Consider the following 7,140-nt stretch of genomic DNA (forward strand, 5'->3'; position numbering starts at 1 on the left):
TATGAGCAGTGTTTTATAAAATTGTTCTGGTAATGGGGAAAAAAAGGTGTTGGAAATGACACCGCCATTTGGATTTAGAAGTAACTTAAAACCTGAGTTATCCTGTTGACTTCATGTGTGCCAAAAGCTACTCGTATGTTTGTAGGATTGTTGAAAGTGGCTTGATTTTTGCCATACTTTGATTACTCTCCAGACTTTTGGAGACTTCTTTTTTTCTCTCTTTGTATTTATTTCACTTTGTTAGCAGAGATCAGAGATAAATTTATCAGGCCAATGTTGTTCCACTTTCTGTTCCGATAAGAACATTGTCAACTGGTGCTTCCTTGTTCTCCCAGGCTTTCAGAATATTTATTTTTTTAATTGTGCAATAGGTTAATTAACTAATTAGTACCACATTGATATATATATGGTCAGGTTTTCCAGGCAGTCCTCTGTCTCTTTGTGTTTATGTCTTTGTTACTTCATCTTGGGGAAGTGACTTCACAAATAGTCCGAGAGGCTGATTTCACTTCCTTCTGTGCTTATGTATTAATGTGCTTTACTCTCCTGTGATAGATATCAGAGCACTTTTCTTTAACCTTGTCAACTAACAGGAGAGAGTTGCTCATCTGTTGGTCTTCTTTGTTGCCACATCAGTTCCTGAAAGGTAGTGTTCACTCGTTTTTAAATTCTTTCCATGGAAGTCAGTCTCATGCCTTGACTCCAGAGGCTAGTAGAATTCCTTAGGCTTATCACATACTGCTTAATTACTTAATTTGAGAGAACAAACTTACTTTTTTGCATGATATAAATCTGCTTCTTAGTCATCATGACTCTCAGGATGCATGAAGCCTTGTTGATCCAGAGTGGATGTTTCAGGCTCTGGTGGAACTTGTTCCTCCCTGAAGATAAGATCAGCTGAACTTGGACTATTTGGCTGCTCCTATGGCAACAGAAGTGAGTCTGGGTGAGGTGACCACACTTATTTTGACTAGTTTTGCTAATTGTGGTTCTTAATGAGTGCTAGAAACCTGAGGCTGTGACCTGTAAAATGAACCCCTCTCGCTCTCCAGATAAAATGTGGTCGATGGTGCTGGGAGTCAGAGTGACAAAGAGCAGTGGTTAGGGGTTCTGGTACAGCAGTCTTCAAATAAGCTGTCATTTGGTCCTTGCCTAAAAAAAAAGAATCAGATTAACTGTCTTTGGCATCTGTGTCCTGACCCTGTACAATCTCAAGAGGATGCCTGTTCTCTGCATCTCTTTTACTCCTTGGCTTGTTAGCCCAGGTTTGCTGATCTGTGGGGCCTACAGCTGTGGTCCTGGTTTTGAACAGAAAGTTACGAAGCTGGGGCTCACGGCTCTTTATTTTTGGCGTGAAACAGTGAGTGTTTCAGAATGAGACTCCTGGCTGAATGTGTGCCCTCTGGGTTTCTTTTGGTATGTATTTGTATATTTAATGTATATGTGTCCAGTTAATTATGCTGGAGACCTTTTCTAAGTCAAACAAATAAACTACTGTGTTAAATTTAGATACTTTGTTCATTGGTGTCACTTGCAGTTTTCTCTGCTTAAATTCCTGGGTTTGGGGGATTTTTCTTGTTTATTTGTCAAGGACTTGTACTGTCTGGATTAGAGCAGCTTTCTGTGTTACAGGTGAACATCTTTGGCCAGTGTTTTGCAGTACTTGTTAAAAGAACTGGGGGCAGCTGAATTCCCCACAAATACAGTGTTCTGTGCCTTTGAGTAACTTGAGAGAGATTTATTCATTCCTGCTTTCTCACTGCTGGAGTAGGCTGTAGCAGATGACCACTTCAGTTTTTCTTTATTTTTTTTTTACTACTTTGCAGCTGAACTGCAGCCGTAAATGCATCTGACAAAGTGCCACCTCGGTTTCCCTTTCCATCTTTCTTATACAATTTGTACCCCTCAGCAATGACATTTCATTTATGAAACTGAGTCCCTGTGCTACATTTCAGTTTTACCTGGTACGATGAATCCTTGACATTTAAGTAACTCACAAGCTCTTGTTTCCCATGCTCCCTTTGTTTGTGTGTACAAAAGCCTGTTTTAAAATTCCTGACCATGTTTCAGAATAAATCCAGCCTCTATTTTACTTTTGGGCATTAAGGTACATAAAAAAGTATTTGCAGTAAACAAAATCTTCGTCTCTCAGTGTTTTTAAATCCCTGTGGCAATTGCATTTGTACTGTTTAAGAGTCTGTCTAATCCAAGCTTGTTTCGCGGGGTATCTCTGTGCACCTGAGCTTCCTTCTTCATAGCATTAGCACCACCATCACTTTGTGCCTTTTCTTCTTCTGCAGTTGTTTTAGGGAGGTTCTCCAAAAAAGAAAGAAAAAGTTGTCCTTCCCCTCACTTCACTGCTACTTAAATATTACATTTTTGTTTCTTGACACTTTTGTCTGTACCTTGCAAAATCAAGGAGCAGTCCAGAATTGAATGACCTATTTGTCTCCCTAGACCTTATGTCCCCTGTCCTTAGCCTGCTGAAGAAATGCAAATTTGGGAATTCTCATTAATTAGCAAGGCTTAGGAAAAGCACACTCGGTGACTGTAGGAAACATCTTGGAAGAGAAACCTATGGATGCAGATGAAATGGTAAAGCCTTTATGCATGTAGCAAGGCTGGCAGATGTTTACCTAACTCTTTGCACAACATGTGTTTCTGATCTTTCTTGCAAGTCTGGGCATGTGTACTTGGGGAGTTAGGTTACAGAAAACCACAGCATCCCAATGTGAGCTAATTTGCCATGCTTTTCAGCAAGTTGGGTAAGTGAGTAGCTGAAAGTCTCTGCACAAGAACTTAGGGGCACAGTAGCTGCTGTATCTTAAACTCCTAATATAATGTGTCAATGAGATGTTTCTTATTCTACTCCTTCTTCCTTTCCAGCCTGTCTGTCTGCAGTATCAACTTCTGCCTTTTCATCTGACTTGCTAGGTTTTATTTTTCTAACGCATTAGAAATGTCACTGGTAGGAGAACTGCAGGCATAAAACTTCTCTCCTGCCTGCCTCAGGTAGAAAACAGCAACTTCTAGATGACTGGGAGTGCTGAAAGCAATGCAGCGCTACAGGCTGGGGACAGAGTGGCTGGAGAGCAGCCAGACAGAGAGGGACCTGGGAGTTTGGATTGACAAGAAGCTGAACATGAGCCAGAAGTGTGCCCAGGTGGCCAAGAAGGCCAATGGCATCCTGGCCTGTATCAGGAACAGTATGGCCAGCAGGTCCAAGGAAGTGATTCTTCCCCTGTACTCAGCGCTGGTGAGGCCACACCTGGAGTACTGTGTGCAGTTCTGGGCCCCTCAGTTCAGGAAGGACATTGAGGTGCTGGAGCAGGTCCAGAGGAGGGCAACTAGGCTGGTGAAGGGACTCAAGCACAAGTCCTATGAGGAGAGGCTGAGGGAGCTGGGGCTGTTCAGCCTGGAGAAGAGGAGGCTCAGGGGAGACCTCATCACTCTCTACAACTCCCTGAAAGGAGGTTGTAGCCAGGTAGGGGTTGGTCTCTTTTCCCAGGCAACTATCAGCAAAGACAAGAGGGCATGGTCTCAAGTTGTGCCAGGGGAGGTTTAGGTTAGATATTAGAAAGAATTTCTTTACAGAGAGGGTGGTCAGACATTGGAATGGGCTGCCCAGGGAAGCAGTGGATTCTCCGTCCCTGGAGATTTTTAAAAAGAGACTGGATGTGGCACTTAGTGCCATGGTCTAGTAACCACAGTGGTAGTGGATCAAGGGTTGGACTTGATGATCTCGGAGGTCCCTTCCAACCAGCTGATTCTATGATTCTATAGACACCAGACAATTTTTTATAGATGCTGAAATTTCACTGGCTGTGTGAAATTGCACATAACCAGGAAAACACAACCAAAAGAATTTGTGCAGAAAGCATAGAGGCAAACTACAATATTTGCATAATGAGGATTGCAGCTATTACAGAGAGCCTGAAACCTGGAACATAAAAATGAGAGCTGATTTTAATGCACTTACATACAGTAGCATAGGGAAGGATCAGGGAGGTCAGGTTAAGGATATTTTCCATTTGTGAGCATTGACTCTGTTCAGGGGATCCTTTGCCTTTTTACTTTATTTAAAGCAAAATAGCTTCTGAGTTGCAAATTGCCAATGTACAAGAAAGAAAAGTATGTTGCAGCACTGGCCCGTGGAGTGATCAGCATTTTGCATGGGCCTGGGGGTGGATTTGGCACATGCCTGCTGTGGGTGAATGAACACCCATATTTCTTCAGCTGTTTGATTTACCAAACTGGAGTGGTGTTTAGAGCAAGGATAATGCTCTCTGCAGCCAGACCAATAGCTGATTGACTGCAGGATGCAGCACTAATATTAAGATGCTCCAGCCTTTGTACTGTGGTACTTTTTAAAAGTGCCTAAAGCGGTATTCCCAGGCCAAGGCCTAAGACATATGAGCTAAATGTACATGAGAACGTGGGGTGACAAGGGAGTAGGAATGCTTCTGTGAGATCTGCATCCTTGTGACATGGCTGCTGGAACACACTGGTCTATGATTCTCCTGACCTGGCTACAGACTAATGGCAGCATGGAGAATGGGGAAAAAAGACTGAGCACACAAGAGAGCAAGCTGCTTACTCCAGAGCAGGATCCTGAACCAAGCATTAAAAACAAACGCTGTGTTGCGTGCCATCAGGGTGTGTGGAAAAGGAATGTCAGTTGTCTGTATCAGCCAAGCTGCAACAGCCCAGGACTGGGATTTTACACACTTGGAGTTGTGAGGAATATAAATGTTATGTAGGCAGACCCTTGTGTCTGAGGCTCCTCCTAGGACGCATGAAAGGTAATTGCTGCTGCTTGGTTATAAAGGGCAGAATCATACTTGTCCCTTCTTGCGTTGTTTTGTGGGGTTTGTGCTTAAAAAATGCAGGGGCTATTTTCATTATTAATGCAGGGGCTATTATTTTCATTAAGCTCGGGCTTTTCTGAAACGTCGGTGCTAGAAGAAGTGATAAGGAACTTCCAGGTAGTTGGGATCTAACTTTTGTGGAGGGGATGCTTCCACAAAGAAAGAGAGCGAAAAGAAAAAGGTATTTCCCTGAGAAATTACAATATATTTGGTGAAACTGTGTGTGAAATCTCAAAGTGCATGTGCTAGACAACCTTGGGAAAAGGGCATTTACCTCAATTGTTTGAAAAGAAAAGCTATTTAAACTTTGAAGGAGCTATTGGTTTTATTGTTGCAATATTTATGATCCGCTCTTTATAGGTCATGCAATCATTTCCTTAGTTATCCTTAATCTCCTACCAGAAAATCTTTCCCTTGGCTGACAGTCCCCTTGTGCAGAGCACTTGCACTACAGAAACAGAAAATAGCAAATCTAAACGAAGTGTGATCATTTATAGCTGCCTTGCTAAGTGCACAACACATCTGCAGAAGGATCAATTGCTCTGATTTAGCATGGCCATTAGTGACATTTTGCTACCACTGAAAGGAAGAAAATATCTCTGTTTAGTGTCCCGAGGTGTAACTGCAATAATCATAGACATTAGAAATGGAAAAGGCCACTAGGTCATCTGGTCTATTGCCTCAGCACAATGCTAGGCAATTCACCAAAGTACCTCTTCTAGGACTTGGTAAATTATGCTACCACTTGTTTGAGATTCTCCTTCACAGTCTAGTAAATCTCATAGGAAGGAAGTTAAAAAATAATTTTTTGGAGAGCTACAGTAGGCAGATGTTCTGACAGGCATTGCGCTGAAATAATGACCTGTCTCCTAGTTTATCAAAGCATCTGCCATTGCCCTTTCACAATGAGGACACTGTAATATATTCACTTCCTTTGTTCTGTATTTATGACTGCAGCATTTCAATAAACCCAAATTTTTCTGGAAGGAAAAGTTGGGACGATCTCTACTGGTTTCTTACCAATTTCCAAACCATTTTTAAAGATGTTGATTCAGCTACAGGGATAAAGTTATGCTTCTGCAAACCAAGATTAATTTCTCTGCACCCAGTGGGGTTATGCTGGATTTAAACTGGAGTTACTGACGGCCCAGTATGACCAACAGCTTCCTCTTTGCATCCAGGGAGACAGACTCACAAGAACAAAGAGAGACACAGACAAGCACAGGCGCCAGCTTCAGATGCTGCACCCTGCAGCCAAAATGAGGGTGTTGTTCCAGGCAGGCTCCATCTTGTTTCAAAATCTTCCACATAAGTAGTGCTTGGTGTAAATAAGTGGGAATTCATCCATGCATGGCAGCATTGTTAACATGAGGACACCCTTGGAAAAAGCTGCAGGGTCTTTGCATAGAATATTGTTGCAAAAGCAATTGCTGCAACAGAAGGTCTTCTGGAGGAGCTGGGCTCCCTTGATAAAAACAGCCTCCCTGTCTTCTTGAACACAGGTCTTGAATATCTTGGAAAACAGCTTCAATCTGTATTTGCCTTGCTCTTTGTGCACTAGCACTACCCTGTGGAAGCAGGACTGTAGGTTACAATAGATATCAGGAATGGATTACACCCTGTAAGATAAGATCCTCAGTGAAAATAAGTAATCCAGCAGCAGAAATCAAGTGTGGTCCAAGCAGTGGAAGTAAACAGATTAGAACTGAGCTGCTGAGGGCTCTTGAGAGGAAACACACTTTCTTTTTAGCAAGGTCCATGAATCCAGAGCAGCAGTCATAAAAGAAAGAACATTTTGCTCTCTTTCAGAAACAAAAGAAAGCAATCCTCAACAAAATGTTGGCTTTCCTCTAGCAATCCATGAGTCTCTTTAGAGCAGGACTAGGAGGAAAGCCTCGTGTTTTTCTGAAGGGAGAACCTGGTGTTTTGAGAAGGACTTTGTGCTTGATGAAATCCATTGGAATCTCGATCATCTTTGTTTCCTCATGCGAAAACAAAATAGCACAGTAGGCCAAATACTGCTGTAGCCCCTGAGCAAATGAGTCTTCTTTCTGCAGTGGTGCTTGCACACAATTTATCAGTGTCTCCTAAGAGATTATCTCCCAGTACCAAGAGGTCTTATAATTGCTCCTTGGTGTCGGCCTCAGGGCTTTACCCACACAGCCCCACCTTGAACTCCCAGCAACCGACCTGGTGGCAGCCACAGGAAAGCTGCTGGCAGATTTCCATTGAGGTGGTGACACAGAAAGCTGTGCTCAGGAACCTGGCTTGA

The sequence above is a fragment of the Pipra filicauda genome, unplaced genomic scaffold (genome assembly GCF_003945595.2).
Source record: "Pipra filicauda isolate LSUMZ 115617 unplaced genomic scaffold, ASM394559v2 scaffold95_size2449627_pilon, whole genome shotgun sequence".
In the NCBI taxonomy this organism is placed as follows: domain Eukaryota; kingdom Metazoa; phylum Chordata; class Aves; order Passeriformes; family Pipridae; genus Pipra; species Pipra filicauda.